The 18666-nt window shown below is 43.3% G+C and overlaps 1 protein-coding gene across 7 annotated transcripts in view; it reads right to left on the bottom strand.

Moving 5' to 3' along the window:
* The window catches only part of FRMD4A (FERM domain containing 4A), an 853273-nt gene that overhangs the window by 402875 nt on the left and 431732 nt on the right, over window positions 1–18666 (bottom strand). For 2 of the 7 annotated variants that reach the window (XM_078674210.1, XM_078674211.1), the window contains exon 1: window positions 3694–4048. The exons of the other annotated variants lie outside the window; for them this stretch is intronic. The gene's annotated coding sequence lies outside the window, so the exon portion shown is untranslated. Of the gene's footprint in view, window positions 1–3693; window positions 4049–18666 lie in introns of those variants that run through there. 7 annotated transcript variants of the gene reach the window in all.

Below are 18666 nucleotides of genomic sequence, written 5' to 3'. Positions count from 1 at the left end.
ACCAGCCACGAGGGGTTCTGCTTTCCTTTTACAGACATTTGCAGGTTTCCTGTAGTCAGCCTATCATAAACGAAAGATCACTGATGGGGCGGTGCTTGAGCTGTTATCTAAGACCCAAGCTCCTGCACTATTATGGATTTTACCCAACCTCCCAGATTGTCCGCCATGTTCTAGCTCGCACGGACACACCTTATGAAATAATGCAGGACCCAAGTTCACCTGTCCCTGCTGTTCTCCTGGGCAGAGTTCTAACAGTGCGTCAGTACCAGGAAGCAATAGCTGTCATCACCGTCCACATACAGATCCAATAGGCCAAATGGTTAATTGACAGCGCAACAGAATCACCTTGACTAAGCTGGTCTGTTCATGGCTAAAGGCAGACAACAGAGCTACCTCTCACCTGACATGGACATATACACCATCTGTCACCAGTCACTGATACCAGAACCACATGTCAGCACAGCAATCCCTTACTTGCCGGAGACAGCAGAGCTTTCCCTCACCTTCGGCAGATCAATCCCTTGCCTGGCAGGCTGATATTGTACAGAGTACCAATAGCAGAGCATTGAAGACAGCAGTGCTATCCCTCACCATTCACAGACAACTAAGGTATACTTCATTAGTTTCAGACATCAGAGTTAGGCCTTGCTCCACTGAGCAGTCTCTTGACCAGAGTGTGTCTTACTGTCTGTCTTGTTGTCTGTTCTGTCCGTCTACATTCATCTGGTTATTCCAGGGAACCGCAGACATAGAGCTGCAAGGCCCAGGGTTCTCATGGCACAGGGAGCCAGGGACGTAGGAAAAGGGATTTGAGAGATGACTCTGGTAGAACAGGGAAAACAGTTAGAGAGGGAAACATACAGGGTGCACAGGGACAGGGGAACTCTCACAACCCAGCAACACTGGGCCAGGAAGCTACAACAGCTACAACAACAAAGTTACTTTAGACCCCAGAACAATAGTAGAGATGGTTCTATTTCAACTACAAAGTGACAGTGAAATAAGAACAAATGTTGTCATGTTTCCATTAGACCTTAAATACAAGTGTAAAACACCCCACAAGAACAACAGAAGGCTCCCACACACAGGTTTCCAATAAAAGACTTGGACAAGCAACCATACAAGTATACAAGGGCACAGGATACATTGCCATTAGACGAGAAGTATGCCATATCTGGCACAAGTCAGAAAAAAAAACCTCAAGACTTTAGGTCATGCTGCGACACCACACCTAGACAAACCACCATATGACTGACATTCACACAGGTTAGGTTGGATGGTGGCAAACCAGCCCACTTCACAAAACTCTTCAGTGAGGACAGCCCACATCTCAAAACCACACGCCCACACCAATGCAGATCAGAATGAAACCTCCTAGTAGAGAAGTTTTGCTGTATGTATCACCACACATTCCAAATTCTACACAATGCGCTACACGGCCATACAATTGCAGAACAGTTAACACAGCATATATAAAGCGTTATCGGAAATATGAAGGTTTCTATTTAGTTTGTTTGTCTTATCCAGTTCTACCATATTGTTTTATAACATTCAGCTGAAGATCTGCACAAGCGTACCATGCTCTCCATGCCACTGGAGTCCAGTTATCCTGGCTGATATGGGGTGATGCCCCGAAACCGGTCCCAGGATGCTTGTTTCCAGTCCAGGGAGGACCTGGCCTGGCATTTCAGGCTGGACTGTGTTTCATTGGGGAACAGGGCCAAGACTGATTTGCATATGGCTGGGTTCAAACTGAAATGGGACGGTGAGCAAAAAACAATGGATTTAGTGCCAGATATCTGTACTTGGGTGAATGTTTGACATTGATCAGCACTTTGACCACCCATTGTTCTTTTTGCATTGGAGACCCAGTTACCAGGCACGCTATTTGTTCTCCATCCACTAGCCAAGATATGTAAATGATAGCATTTCCAGTAGCCCTTATCTCTCCATTGGACTATAATAAGTGTGACGTCAGCGAGGGATCTCGCTGACAACAAGCAGGTCATTCATCTTCGAGGCATCCTTTCATGAATGGCCTTAAGCCCGTTGGATGTAGTACGGGTACCGATTTTGTTAGATTTGTTTCACAAAGCAAAGTGCAGACACCACACTAAACTCTCACAGTCACAAAATCAGTGCAATGACACACGTTACAATCTATGCATTGGGCTTGAGAATGTGCACTGCTGCCTCAGACATGACGCAAAAAGAAAACACCTGAATTGAATTAATCAAAATGTGCTGCTTAATGGGCCTAGAAGCACAGCTCATCAGAATCTTCACTCGTCTAAAGACACTGATCTTGTTTTAATGGAGAATTGGATTGGAAATGTTCAATCTTCACCTGTGGATTATATGTTTTACCAGAACTTAATGTTTGCCCATCTCCTGGACCTGTATGTAGGCTCCTCAAATGATGCATAGTCGAAGGGCCCCATTCCAAGCAAACCGTGGAGCCCCTCTCACAACTCGAGCGGGGCCACACCTCTGGCACAATCAACACCTGAAGACTGAACTTTTGGGGTGCATATCTCATGAACGAGAACAAGAATTGACGCTAAAGCATGAACAACACTTCTAAAACAACAACTGAGCACAAAAAGCATCAACAGGTCTGTGGGAAGCAGAGTGCACTGGCCCAGGCTCACACGTGTGTGCAGCGCGGACTCTGGTGTCCTAGCACTAGTACATACACACCTGAAGAAGGAACCGCTCTCTTCTGTACACCCACACATGTTTGGCATGTGTTGTTTAGCTTGAGAACGGTGAATGTTTATTAAGGATTCTGCAGCCACGCTCTCCTCCCAGACTATAATATTTGGTACGGTTGTGGATGGCGCACTATACACAGGTGTCCTTATGCAGGCTGCATACACTGCTGGGTGCACCATATACAACCTGACGTGCCCGCCTGCATCACCAGGGTGACAAGCATGCAGTGTGCTCCTGCCTTCCCTCAGCTCACCTGCCAGCATCAGCCTGCTGCAGCCATTACAGTCCCAGTGACCATCCCCTGACAGCAAATATCACATGCCCATCACTGATCATGCCACAAGGGGGGGGGGGGCAATAGGCATAGTGGACTGTAGTGACCACTGTTTGTACTTAAATGCAAGAATGCAAATGTAGTCTAACCCCTCCTGCTGCACCCCAGTGATGCATTGTACCCCCAAAGGAAGCGCTCCGGTGCTTAATAACTATGCCCACGGGATACAGATTTTCTATACAGAATTGATCATACATACGACGGTAAAAAAAAAAACGAACAATATTTCACTATATTCGTCCCCCAAAAGAATAGACTACAATCAATGGCTGAGACAGTATGCACGCGGCCCTTGCCTTGCATGTCGGTGGGCTTAAGGGGGAAGCTGTTGTATGCATTTAAACGGGGGCTTGGAGCCTGCTGCGGTGTGCCTGCACGGGGGCACGCTGCAGTGTATGCCTGTCACTAGAGATGCCCTAAGCAGATGCGAACGGGGGTCACACCGCGGCTGGACGTTCCTGCGCCCCATGCAAGGGTTAAACATGTCTGTTCCCCGGCACACTCCAGCGCGCCCGCTCCATGCCCGCTCCGCCAGCATGTGTCCTTTATTCCCAGTGGGCTCCGGATTGCTCGAGTACCCGGCGCCGCTGGAGCGCGCCTCACGCCCCCTCCACCCGCCACCCTGAGAATGCTGGAGCCGTTACCTTGGTTCAGGGCGGGGGGCGGCGGCGTTACCCGGCGGTGGCGGGCACAGGGCGGCGCGTCCGGCGCTCCATGGGCAGGCCTAGCTTCGCGCATCCATGCCACGCTCTGCACCGCCGGCTCTCCGGGCTGCTGCTCCACGGCTTGAATCCCGCCCTCCTCTCGCCTGGGCTGTCTGCGGGGAGCTACCACATCCCCTCTCCCGGGCGGCTAACGGTCTCCGGGAGAGGCCCTGGCGGCGGGCCAGGGTGCGCCACGCCAGGACGCGCAGGGGCCGGCTGCCCAGGACCGCTGCTGGCACACGGGCACGACAACAGACAGAGCCTGCCTGGCAGCAGCTCGCCGGCTCCGAGCCTGGACTCCCTTCCCAACAGCTCACGTGCAGACAAAAACAGACTTTAAATGAGAGGAGGCTGGCAGTGGGGGAGGGGAGGCGGGGAGACCGAAGCAAGGAAGACAGCAGCAGCAGCCTCTGGTGCTGCGTCACGTGGGAGCAGGCAGGCACCCCTGGAACACGCAGGGTTGCTGCAGGCCTGCCTGCCTGCCTGCCCACAAAGAGGGCTGGGAGCAGTTCCCACAATGTTGGCACCCCTTTCTGCAGAACATAGCGACGTGGAGGGGTAACCATTAAATAGAAGAGGTCCAGGAGATACATTTTGTAAAAATACATCTCTTACCATTTTAATTTTCTGGAAGGACCGCAGCAGGAAGGCGAAGTTGTGGCATCCTCTGCTGACAAGGTCAGAAACCCCACCCAAGAGGAAATCTGGCCCCAGACTGACACACCCCAGTCACCCATGAGTCACAAGAAGTAAAGGCCCGGTCAGTGGTGCTTCCTTCAGGGCTCGGCCGGTGCTCAGGCTTCATAAACGAGGATGACAGTGCGGGTGCAAGGAAGAAGGTTTTTTCTATAATTTTCAGCAAACTATAAGACTCCTAAAGTAAAGGGTACCAATGACGCAGAATGCATCCACGTCCAATACGTCCCTCATTAAGCTCTTCAGAGTGTGCCCTGGCCGCCTCCCTTCATGCACATGTACTATCTTTACTAGAGACAGATAGTCAGGGCCACTGGAATTATACGATTGTGAGGCTGCAGCGTTTTTTACATAATTATAGAATTGCCACATAATCCAACAGTTGCATAATCTGCAGGTTTTAACAACAAAAACATTTTTATAGCTCAAACGATTCAAAAGCTAATATGTTAGCTAACATGTTGCTGTGAAAGTGGAAGGCTCTCTTTGCAAAGGTTGACTGATCACTTTTTTATTATTCTTATATTTGGGCATTAAACTGGTACTAAAGAGGCACAACGTATGCCCAGATAGTGCTAACAAGGGTACAAGTTACAAAATAATGAAGTAATACTTACACCAAATGTGGCACAATATACAGCATAATTTGCCTTTTCTTGCAGAATAATTTAGTCAACCCTGCCGCATAATTTGGCCCTCAACTGCCGTATAATTCTAGTGGCCCTGCAGATAGTCCAAGAAACATGCTGAGGACATGTTATGTGCAGCCATGTCTTCACAAAAACTATATTAAAAGACAAGATTTGAATACGGTGCTTGCGCCTGCAGTGGAAAGAAATGGCATATTTCTATGCGGTAGCCCCTGCACTGGCCCTCATGACACTTTATTGACATCGACTGGGAAGACATTCAGATATCCTGAGATGAGCTGGAAGTGTATCCCAATATCGGGGAGCCGGCAAGGCGAGAACACCGCAGGGTGCAGAGTACATGCGGCAGCCCCTGCCCTCCACTTAGTCAGCAGCTTTTAGCAGCCAGGGATTTCCTGATGAGTGGGTCTTCCCGTCAGAAAAACTACTAAATAATTCTACTCACCATATGTCCGCCTCTGCAGTCCAAAAACACCCCTCCCACTCTAATGGGTTTCCTTGCCAGAAGTGAACATGTGCAACGCATGTTACTTCACACTAAAAGGTCACAAGGACCCATCTTTTATTGCTAAGTATCACCATCTGAAAGAATCAAAATATTTGTTTTCCTTTTGAGGCGTTGATAGATATTAAAGTGCTCTAAAAATGGTATATTCCATGATTCATGCAATTCATTCTTTTTCCGTGACACAAGAATGTGTAAATCTGCTTAATCCATCATTCCTGCAATTCATTTTTTTTCCCTGGCACAAGAATGTGTTAATCTGCTTATTCAGGACACTGCTCTCAGGAGTCAGCCTGTATATTGTCCTATCTCATGGGTCTTTCCGAACCCTTTGCACACCTTTCCCTCCTGAAGGTCGGTGCATCCTTGGACATTTGCTTCACTGCAGTAGGTGTATGAATGCAAGTATGAATGTATGTATGTATGTATGCAGCTGACTTCACCTTCAGTTGTGGCATGTTGCAGCCCCAGGGGACTGAGGCATCTGGGATCTCGTAATGTCCTGTGCCAGACAGTGATAATCAAACATGGCGTCAGATGGAACATGAGCCATACTTCCATATGGTTCTCGATTGCATGGATGTCCTTCATGAACCTTCCCACCCAACCCCACCCATCCCTCTCCCGCTATCCTTTCCCTGTGGTCTTGTACTTTACAGGTGTGGGTGATGACATCAGAGGTCTGGTGCAGATGTTCCCTTCTTCTTTTGTCAGCGTACCAAGAACTAACAGTGGGCTTAAAACTCACCCATTGCTTGGCTATATTTTCACTCTCATTTGCTTGCTTCTTATTTGATGGCTTGCCTTCTTTATTTGTGTTTGTCCCTGCTCTCGAGCACAGCCTCTTTACTTGTGTCCTTCCACTGCTCACATTTATTGAACTACTTTCTTCTTTTTGCTTATTCACTCCATGAGAGTACACACGTTTTCCAGTAGTCTCCCTTGTGCGCTTCTCTCCTCCTGGTTGACGTGTTGTTCTCTCTCACCCATGTGTTTCTCTCCCCTGTGCTCTATGTTTCTGTATCTCATTTGTCTGTTTCTCCCTGTTCCCCGTTCCCTGTTGCTTCCCGCCCTCACTGACTTCTCTGTTGTCCCCGCCTCCACAATACAATTTTTTTTATTTTACCTTACATTTTAACTTTTTGGGCAGAGAAAGGCAGCACATTGCTGAAAGTCCTTTTGCTTTCTAAATTAAAGCTTCATTATGCATACCTAAAAAATGAAGGGCCCACCAGCAGCTGTGTCACTGTGCCATATGTTTTTTTAAAAACTTTTGTTCATACTGTACAGTAGAAGCTGTACAGCATGAACAAAAGGTATTACCATAGCCAATAGGTATATTGGCTTTGCCAATGCTTGTTAAAATGGTCTTTATGGCTTTGTGAGGGGATTATTAACAACAAAAGGCCCCACCTTAACGACACAGGTGGGGCCTTTTGTTGTTCATAACGGTTTGAGTGGGGGGCGGCCCTCTCCTTACTTCCCCCTTGGCTCCAAGTAGATTGATTTGTGAGGGGATTAACAAGACTATACACCACAGGCTACAAAGTTAGCAGAGCATTACACATCACTGGACTGGCAGAGTGTTTCCTTTGCTACTTGCATGACGAAGTCATCACAATGCAGTGATCTCTTTCCTGCAAATAGATGCTTTGCCAAATTTCTACAGCAGCCCCTACGTTAAAGTTGTTCTTAATGTCTTTTATGTCAGTGACTAAAATGTGGTGGAGACTAGGCAGCAATCCCACTATCCCTTATGGTGCAAGTGGGGATGTTTTTCTACATTCTAGATTTTAGACCGTCAAATTCTACTATTTACTGCACAATTTTCAAAGAATTGTCTAAAATGCCACCGATTTCATAACACGTTGAAATAGTCAAAACACGTAATTTAGCATTCCTCTTTGCTATGGACATCAATAAAGTATGGCTAGACTTTGGAAAATGTACCACTTCTCTTACTACCCCTGCTCTCAGACGTCAAGAAGACGGTAACAGGAACAGAAAGTAATACAAGGCTCTAAGAGCTGTGTTTCCCCTCCTTGGCTTTCTATATAACATCATTTGCAAATAAGAGATTTTTGAATGTCTCAAAGTGGGGCAAGTGGTCAACCCATTGATATAATTGGTGATCAAAGCATTCATGAGTTAACTGCCACTACAGCGGACATATTGGTGAATTTTGTAGTATGGTATATGTATATAGAAGCTTTCTTCACTTTTGCTTTCTGTATACTTCAGTTGTTTCTATCCAGTCTCTTCCAAGTAGGTTATTAGCTAGCCATTCAAATGGCTGAGAAGCTACTTGGAAGCACCAGGTTGAGAACAACACATTTAATGCCCTAGGCTCGACTTACTTTACAGGCCAAGAAAGTACTACAGAGACCTTATAGGTATAGGTAGCATATGTGAATTAGGTAACACCAATGTTACAGGCTTAGACCTCAGATAGCAATAGTCATAATAATGCCATAAAAGTTATACCATTATAATGATGAATTGCCTTCATCTGTGTCATTAAATTAGAGCAATGTCAGCAAGTGCCACATGACACCAAATAAATGTCAGCAGCAATAAGTGTATCCACTTAATATATCTATTCCCGCAAATTTCAACTTTCAACATAGTTTATAAGTAGAACAACTGGGTGCGTAAACATCAGCTTTCAATTTTCTTAAGATGCCCATTTTGGCCACAAGAACAAGCGTTTTGGACAAACAATTTCCGTTCTCTTCCATCTTGTGATTTTATGGAAGGACATATATTTTGCTGCCAATATAATTTTTAAGTAAGTATATTTAGTTCCCCAAGATCACAAACCTCGATGAGCCTGTATGGCCTGATATCAGGCAGCAAAGGCAAGCTTCTCTGGTTTCACCCAGTTATTTTCTTGAATCTCCGAAGGGGATGTTGATTGGCATTGTGATTATATATTTTATTTGTATTTTAAATGTTGACAGGCCTGTCAGTTTTCTCTCGTTGCCCACTAGAGTCAGCACCAGGAGGCCTGCGTGGCAGCTGTGAGCTAAATACAATGAATTATAATTGTTATTATACTATAGCTACTTCAATATTTGACTTTAATATTATTCAAAGTAAACTGGTCTATAAACTGCCGTACCCGAGGATTCATTTTTAAAATGATTTAAAAGTGGAAGAAACTAGTCTAGGGAAAAGGTGAAAAATATGCGACTTGTCATTGTTATTGTTTAATTAGTATTCCGAATTCGTGATGCTTCTGAAAACTATTGAGGATTTGAGGATCATGACATTTGATGAAAATGGAAGTCTGAACGTTCTGGTAGGAAATGGAATGCAATTGCTACCATATGTTTCTGAACAAGTACACATCAGTTTCTTTCACATATCACCGCAAAGGCGGGCCATTATAGTTTAAATAGAAACAAAATAAATATAAATTACAGTCAGATGTTGGCTTCTTGGAGCTAGTTGTGCACCTGTGTCAATTCTTGCCAAAACAATTTTATGAGTCCAAAATGCTAACAGACTAGATTTCTCTTCAAATATTCAGAGTTAACTATGTGTTTTATTACATAAAATAAGGTCGTTTTTAATACTCAAATTTTTATTTGAAATTCTGATAACAGGTGTTTATTATCAATGCTATTCGGTAACCATCTCAAAAGCATTAAAGGCGGAGCGACTCCACCAAGTTTCAAACTTTGATCACTCAGCAAGGCATACACAACTGCAGCTGATTCTCTAATGTATGCATTAGTCCACAGAAACACCTAAACTTCGGATTTCAGTTAACTTCTTCTTCTGGAACAAACTGACCTTTTGGAATTAGGAGGCAGAAAAATGAAAAAACTATAACATTAAGGTCAACATTCTGAAAATTGGAAGTGGATGTTTAGACACGAAAAGACAGAGAGGCAGCAGAAACACACAAATATCGTTTGTCTTTCTGACTTGGATAGGTGTATTAGGCACCAAAATGCAAATGGTGTCATCCCTAAATGGTTCACATATTACCTCAAAAACCGCTCCTAGAATACACAAACAGAAAATTCTCTCTATATATAATGCCTCCCTGCCCGGGTCCTTGATAAGACTCTCGGGGAAAACCAGTGTCGGTCAACCCGCTATCATCTCAAGCTAAACTCTTACAAATGGAGTTTCTTCCAATCCCCCCCATCAAGTGCCTCCACTCCTGTTTATCCACTGGAGTGCAATCAATGACTGACATACCTAGGATTCATAATGAGCAAGAACTTGACTCCCCAAGAGCACACCTGTTGGTTGTTCAACGGGGGACACTTCCATCACAGACTTAAGCATCTCATGCTTCGAGAGGGGTTCATGCAAGTAGTACAACCCCTTGTGTTATCTAGATTACACTATTACTACAACTCCCAACTCATCGAAGGAATTCATAAGATGCACCCGGCTCCTCTCAAGGAAGCTCAACCGCTTTGCCCACTATTATAGAATATTGACCGGTCCAGTGTGACTTGTTATAATTATGTTTATAGTTTTTATGTTTTGTTTTGTGAATTGTTTACTATGAATTTATTTCTACTTAAATCGTTACTAAAATTGTAAATGAATGTACCCAATGAAATAAGAATATTTGATATAACTATTTAACTAAACAAATGAATAAATAATAATAAAAAATAAAAAAAGAATTTTTTGTACATCAATACAAAAATGTGTCGTTATATTGAAAACAGTACATTTAAGGTCGCAGGAGCTTTTATTTAGTCTATTTTATACCTGTTTTCTTGAGAGAGATGGCACCTAATAATTGATTGTTTGCTATATTTACTTTTTCAAATGTGAGCTCGGCATGCTGCGCCAGGCTAGAAATAGGCACTAGAACGATTAACCACATCACTCCTCTTCTGTTCACTCTCAAAATACTTTTTTTCGAGTATCTTTAAGTATTTTTAAACTGGCATTCATATCATTTAAGACAATCCATTCCAGTATTCCAAACTATCTTGCATAAGCTGGTCACGTGGGGTGGTCTTCACTACCTTAGACACTCTGACAAACTTCTATTTGAAATTCCTTCCTTCAAGGAAAAAAACGTTTTCAACAGTCCCTTCTTGGAAGTTCTCCCACATTCTCTTTCACAAACTCACTCACACACTTATCAGAAAAGAACCAACTTATAAGATCTTAAAATATTTTAAAATGTTACTGTTCCAATGGCACTTCCACATCAATGGTTCACAATTTGCACTTGGAAAGACTTGAAATAGCACAAATTCTGCTGAGTTTGTATTTCAAATGTTATCATGGATGATAAAAAAAAATGTTTGGACTCTGTTATGGTTGTTTCACTCCATATATTTCCAGTATATTAAATCAACACTTCACAGCATCCGAATACTTTTCCACAACTCTAAAACAAATGGATCAAACAGTCCAGACCACCAGAATTCTTCAAGTCCATGCTGGTTCCTATTCTAATTTGGACACTGAACACAAGTGATCTAGTCTTACAGGCTTCAGAAAAGATCCATTAAAAACCTCACAGCTGTTATTCTGCGGGTGATATACTCAAGAACAAACATTTTCTCCACAGGGAGCAAAATAATGAGGACAAGAAAGTCCCTCTCCGGAAAGGTTGAAAGGATTAGGAACAATCGTGATTCCTTCTGACAAAGGAGTGCCTGGATATGGGTAATAATATGGGGAGCCTGTTTGTAAAGTAAACTCAAATCAATATTATAGACAACACGTATGAACCGAGTGCTGTATTGATAGTGCAGGCCCATGCACAGCTCGCATAAACAGGTCCTAACTGTAAGCAAGGGGAAATTGGTCCATGTGACTCTAATCTTATTTGTGAGGAGCGAGTTACTGGACGATTCCACGAAAGGGAAAACACACTCGATGAAAAGCGAGAAACCTCCTGTGGGTCTCATGGAATCCTTATTAAATCATTTTATTGATTTGGTGCAAACTATTGCTGGTAGGAACTGAATGTAATGGTGTAATGACATTAGGTACTTTCTTTCAAATAGCAATGAGTTCAGAGAAACATAGCCATCTTCAAGTGAACTGTAAACATGTTTCTAGATCTTTTCTAGGAGTGTATATTTTTATAAGATCAGAATTTGTGACAACTGTGCATTTGAGTCAAACTCCTATAACTGTTTCTGCATCTCTCTTGAGCAAATATAGATTCCATGTGCATGGTTAGAGAGTGCATGCAGGGCAATTTACATAGTTTTGGGGGTGTATATATATATATATATACATATATATATATATATATAATATACATACACATACATACATATACACATATATATACATATATGTATATATATATATATATATTCACAGAAGAACTAAAGAAATTACAATGAAAAATTCAAGCACAACGAATTACCCCTAAATATCAAACTTAAACATATTTCGAACTAATGAATACATTGAAAAACAACAATGCCATTGTCATCAATAAATCAAACAAAGGAGGTAACGTCGTACTATGGAACAAAAATAAATATGTAAAAGAGGCATATCGACATCTTAACGATGCAGCTTGCTATTGTAAAATCAATATGGCACAAGTAAAAAGGATACAAAAAAACTATAGGGACAAACTGAGTGTATGGAGAAGGGAAGGTCTTATCTCCAAAGATTAATTTATGTTTTTAAATAATGATTTTCCAGTGTTACCTAATATGTATTTCATTCCAAAGGTTCATAAGAACGAATTGCCCATCCCGGGCCGGCCCATTGTTTTGGCAATCAATAGTACCTTTGAAAATGGGAAACATCCTTTACAACGCAACTTTTACCACGCAGTGCCTTTACGACGCAACTTTTACAACGCAAACCATTACAACGCATTGTTCTGGGGGGCGCTCTAGGATAGGGAATAAGTTTAATTTACTGTCCAACACCTTCCCTAGTGTCCACGGGGACTGGAGTTGGAATAGTTAATTAAACTATTCACTATCCAGCACCCTAAAGCGCTATGCGTTGTAAAGGTATGCGATGTAAAAAACGCGTTGTAAAGGCATGCGATGTAAAAGTATGCGTTGTAATGTCGTACATCCTTTGAAAATACATCAAAATATGTTGGTTTTTATCCCCAGGATTTTGTGATCAATCTTCCAACATATATTAAAGACACTACTAACTTTGTATTCCAACTGAGCAATCAAGTATAGTCAGATGAACATGTTTACCTTACCATGGACATTACTGCCCTCTATACTAGTATAGCCCACTCAGATGGATTAAGAGCTGTAGAATACTTTTTGGGCAAAAGACCAATTGAGATGTACTGTCACAACCAAATGCTTTTAAAAATGATACATTGGTGACTGTATAATAATGTATCCATGTTTGACAGTATGGTGTTTCAGCAGCTGCGGGGTGTGGCTATGGGGGCATGCTTCTCCCCCAGCTACGCATGTCTTCATGTGGTTTGGTGGGAGGAGCATGTCCTCATGGTACAAATGCTTGTGAGTGGTCTTCATACATTGTAAAATGGTGGCGGTTTATCAACGATATTTTTGCTATATGGAGAGGGACCAAAGATCAGGCCCTTATGTTTGTTGAAAAAATCAATGCTAATAATCGAAATCTGCATGTCGACTGCCAATTTCCTTGAAATTACTGTTCAAGCTATTTAGGCGAAAGTGGAATCATGTTTATTTAGAAAACCTACATCAGGGAATACAGTATTGCATGCCGGTAGTTTTCATCCACAGCACACGATTTCCAGCACTCCTTATGGAGAGTTTCTCCGTATACATGGGGCATGTAGCAGATTGGAAGCCCGAGAATACTATCAATTGGAAGCGAAAAAGAGACTTGGGGGCCGATTCACAGAACTAACTTAAGACAAAATCCTAAACTTACTACTTTTGGTATTCACAGAAGGCATTTAGTAGCAGTAAAATTAGGATTTTGTCTTAAGTTTGACTTAAGAGAAACTTAATACAAAGATAAGACAGACTTAAGACAGACTTAATAATAAATAATAATCCACATTTGTAAAGCGCACAATCACCCGTAAGGGTCTCTAGGCGCTGGGGGCCGTCGGGAAGATTAAGCAGGCTATTGCCCAGAGTCACATAGTGCTGGGCTAACCTGCCACCGGTGCCGGGGATCGAACCGTGATCCCCAGATTCCAGCGTCAGTCGCCCTGGCCGCGGCGCCACACCTCTCCCTAAGACAAAGTAGTAAAGTTAGGATTTTGTCTTAAGTTTGACTTAAGACAAACTTAAGATAGACTTAAAACAGACTTAAGACAGACTTAAGACAAACTTAAGACAAATTTAAGACAGACTTAAGACAGACAGACTTAGGACAAAATCCTAACTTAAGTCTGTTTTAAGTCTGTCTTAAGTCTGTCTTAAGTTTGTCTTAAGTTTGTCTTAAGTCTGTCTTAAGTCTGTTTTAAGTCTATCTTAAGTTTGTCTTAAGTCAAACTTAAGACAAAATCCTAACTTTACTACTACTAAATGCCTTCTGTGAATACCAAAAGTAGTAAGTTTGGGATTTTGTCTTAAGTTAGGTCTGTGAATCGGGCCCACGAAGCCAGAGGGTATAACCCCAAGAAGCTAGATACAGCAATGAGGAAGGCCAATGAGGAAGAGCGGGGTTTTTTACTTAATCCAGATAGACACGAAATAAGGGAAACAATGGATGCAACCATCAGTCCACCGAGTGAGAACATAGAGATGAGACTGATTACCACCTACAGCAAGCAGGCTAATAACATCAAAGCCATTGTCAAGTAACAGTGGCCTATAATTCTTATTTTTTTTAAATTTTATTTATTTTTTATTTTATTTTGCAGAGTTTTATATAGCGCGAACTAGACCCGAACCGAATCAGGTATCAGAGCGCTTTACATAGCACCAGTTACGTTACATGAGGACACACTTTCATTTTTTTAGGCACGGGGAGATTAAGTGATTTGCCCAGAATCACAGGAGGTTTTTGGCGTCGTTACCGAGACTCGAACCCAGATCTCCAGGTCCGAGGTCGAGCGCCTTAGCCGTTAGGCCAATCCCTCTCCCCTCATCTTACAGATGCCACTTTGAAAAAGTTTCTCCCTTAGAACTCCACTGTTACCTTTCAAATGGCATATTCTATGCGTAATGATTTAGTAAAGAATAGGCCTGAAACAACTGAAACAGACAATTGGCTTTCCCCAAGAAAGGGTTTTTTCAAGTGCAGCTCATGTCGAGCTTGTAAATTTAGCATTAATACCACCACATACATAACATCCTTTTCTGATAAATCTATCGCACTTGAGCACTACACATGTAGAACTGACCACGCAGTTTATGTATTAAGGTGCAGCTGTAACCTGTGCTACGTGGGAAGTACCAAATTTCAAGTATATATTCGCATTTTATAGCACCTTCGTGCGATAGTGAATTCAGACCCAGCAAATCCAGTCGCAGACATTTTAAAGCAGTCCATAATAACAACCTCAACTGCTTGCAATACTTTCAAATAGATGCAGTGCCTCTGAGCAAACGGGGCGGCAACCGGGAGAAGAAATTGCACCAGCTCAAGTCTAGGTATATAGTGAAACTGGACACAAAGTCTCCGTTAGGGCTCAATGTCGAAGAGGACCTGCCACTTTTTTGTGAACTAACTAAAATCTTGTTATTTGCAAGGGGTATCATAAATAAGAGTTGATTTTAGATCAGGCAAGTAACAGAGGGAGATGTGACTGTTAGTCTTCATTACTAGTCTTGCAGCACATTTGTGAGGATGAGGCTGTATATTTTATCTTTTACCAACCCTTAATATGTCTAGGGATGTACAAATAGGTTAATATTAGGGGGCTCCCTTGTTATTAGATTATAACAGAGTTTTATTATTTTTTTCCAAAGGGAAAGCAGATACTTTACATGTGGTATTGGTACCTAGCGATATCTAGCTGAGTTTGCATTCCCCTAGGATATTGTGGATTTTTCTTCTTAAATTCCTATACTGAGTAACCGTCAAATGATCTCATCTAATATAAAGTTTTTTCTATTTTATTGCACTTTTTCAGAGCTACTTCCTTATTTGCCCTTTACACACTTCAGTACTGTTCTGGCACTAGCCCTTTATTATTAGATCATTGTGTCTATGGTCATTACAATGTATTAGGCCCAGTCATGTGCTAATTTGCACATTTTAGGAGTTACTGTGCATTGACATCTATATATAAGGATAATATCAATAGATCACACTTTGAACGTTATACCTGCAGGATGTGAGCTGATGTAACCATTCTGATATACACTGCCTTACATCCCTGATAGCTGGATTTGCAATATGTAGCACGATTTTTTACCCAATGCACATGCAGGATGTGTTTTTATACATTTGCCATGTCATAATCAATGTATGCACTATGCACTTTAGAGAGTAAAATTCTTAGTTACAACACCTGTATTTGAACGTAGTGTATATCCGGAATTACAATAGGAAATTAGTGTTGGCGATGAGTTGTGTGTATATATAGATAATTGCATTATGCACTATGCACTTTAACTAAAAGCAATATCAGATGTATTTGAGTGCATATGCTCTCCTTTGCAATGCTTTAACATGATTTTGATCAGATTGGGAGACTAGAGCTGGGCAATGCAAATGCGATTTATTGTACTTTTTAGACATTTTAATATACTCAATATATATATATATATATATATACATATATATATGTGTTATTGTTCAATAGGTGTGTCCATATATAATAGCTATTAATGTTTTATATGTAACCTTTTGACCTGTTTTCTAGCATTTATGTAAAACAGACAAATATACGAATAGTATTTCTTCAATTGTTGCTAGTGCCGACCACGTCACAGGAAGCATCACTTTCCCTTTAAATTCCCGTTACTGAGAGCTGTATGTCACGTGATGATGGCCACCGTTTGTGGCAGAAACACATCAGAGGCAGCCCCCTTTAAACTAATAAAAGTACTATTCTTTGGCCACAGCTATATCCTGAGTCCGTGTCCTTGCATGCGAGCGACTGCACTTGGGATTTCATCTTTTGATATATAGTTATATATATATATATATCACGTAGAAGTTACCTCCCAAAGAAAGAACTCAGAGGCCAGAGGGAGTTCAGGAAACCAGCTCGTTTATTTTCTTAGGACCCCAGTGGCGGCGAATGCATTTCGGCTCTCAAAGCCTTCCTCAGCGCCCAATCACCGAGACATGGCCTCCCCAGGTAAACCCTCCCTGCTAAAATGCTTGGCAACACCTGAATCTCCTCCCCCTTATGATGTCGTCATACTCTGCAGTCCGGTTTGAATGAAGGGACCGCAATTCCCAGAATGCACAGTCTCGGCCAATCCAGGTGAGTAGTGTGAAGGAGTGAGTAAACAATAGGTTCGTGGAGCCAGCAGGTCGGTAGGGGCAGGCACGCAGTCATGGACCCCAAGACAGTCCACTGCCGATTTCCTTGGTCCCTCGTACCGCTACAGCCTGTAACAGCACACAGACAAACATCCACTCGGCAGGGGCAGTCAATGCGGACTGAGCTCCCAATCAGGAAAAATGCCTGGATCTCCCAAATGGTTCTGTGTGAGGTCAGGCGGTCACCGGAGCTTTTTCGATACCTCGAACAGTGTAAAGCTGCAAGCAGCTGGTTGCCCAACTTAGTTCCGGGACACTTAGCGTAGCGGGGCCATCCGTTCTGCGTCGTAGGCTGGCGCAGCAAACATCACGTAGAAGTTACCTCCCAAAGAAAGAACTCAGAGGCCAGAGGGAGTTCAGGAAACCAGCTCGTTTATTTTCTTAGGACCCCAGTGGCGGCGAATGCATTTCGGCTCTCAAAGCCTTCCTCAGCGCCCAATCACCGAGACATGGCCTCCCCAGGTAAACCCTCCCTGCTGAAATGCTTGGCAACACCTGAATCTCCTCCCCCTTATGATGTCGTCATACTCTGCAGTCCGGTTTGAATGAAGGGACCGCAATTCCCAGAATGCACAGTCTCGGCCAATCCAGGTGAGTAGTGTGAAGGAGTGAGTAAACAATAGGTTCGTGGAGCCAGCAGGTCGGTAGGGGCAGGCACGCAGTCATGGACCCCAAGACAGTCCACTGCCGATTTCCTTGGTCCCTCGTACCGCTACAGCCTGTAACAGCACACAGACAAACATCCACTCGGCAGGGGCAGTCAATGCGGACTGAGCTCCCAATCAGGAAAAATGCCTGGATCTCCCAAATGGTTCTGTGTGAGGTCAGGCGGTCACCGGAGCTTTTTCGATACCTCGAACAGTGTAAAGCTGCAAGCAGCTGGTTGCCCAACTTAGTTCCGGGACACTTAGCGTAGCGGGGCCATCCGTTCTGCGTCGTAGGCTGGCGCAGCAAACATCACGTAGAAGTTACCTCCCAAAGAAAGAACTCAGAGGCCAGAGGGAGTTCAGGAAACCAGCTCGTTTATTTTCTTAGGACCCCAGTGGCGGCGAATGCATTTCGGCTCTCAAAGCCTTCCTCAGCGCCCAATCACCGAGACATGGCCTCCCCAGGTAAACCCTCCCTGCTAAAATGCTTGGCAACACCTGACTCTCCTCCCCCTTATGATGTCGTCATACTCTGCAGTCCGGTTTGAATGAAGGGACCGCAATTCCCAGAATGCACAGTCTCGGCCAATCCAGGTGAGTAGTGTGAAGGAGTGAGTAAACAATAGGTTCGTGGAGCCAGCAGGTCGGTAGGGGCAGGCACGCAGTCATGGACCCCAAGACAGTCCACTGCCGATTTCCTTGGTCCCTCGTACCGCTACAGCCTGTAACAGCACACAGACAAACATCCACTCGGCAGGGGCAGTCAATGCGGACTGAGCTCCCAATCAGGAAAAATGCCTGGATCTCCCAAATGGTTCTGTGTGAGGTCAGGCGGTCACCGGAGCTTTTTCGATACCTCGAACAGTGTAAAGCTGCAAGCAGCTGGTTGCCCAACTTAGTTCCGGGACACTTAGCGTAGCGGGGCCATCCGTTCTGCGTCGTAGGCTGGCGCAGCAAACATCACGTAGAAGTTACCTCCCAAAGAAAGAACTCAGAGGCCAGAGGGAGTTCAGGAAACCAGCTCGTTTATTTTCTT

This window comes from Lissotriton helveticus, chromosome 1_1 (assembly GCF_964261635.1).
Source record: "Lissotriton helveticus chromosome 1_1, aLisHel1.1, whole genome shotgun sequence".
NCBI classification, from domain to species: Eukaryota; Metazoa; Chordata; class Amphibia; order Caudata; family Salamandridae; genus Lissotriton; species Lissotriton helveticus.
Note: the sequence above shows the minus strand (reverse complement) of the source record. Positions and strands in the feature narration are given on the sequence as shown.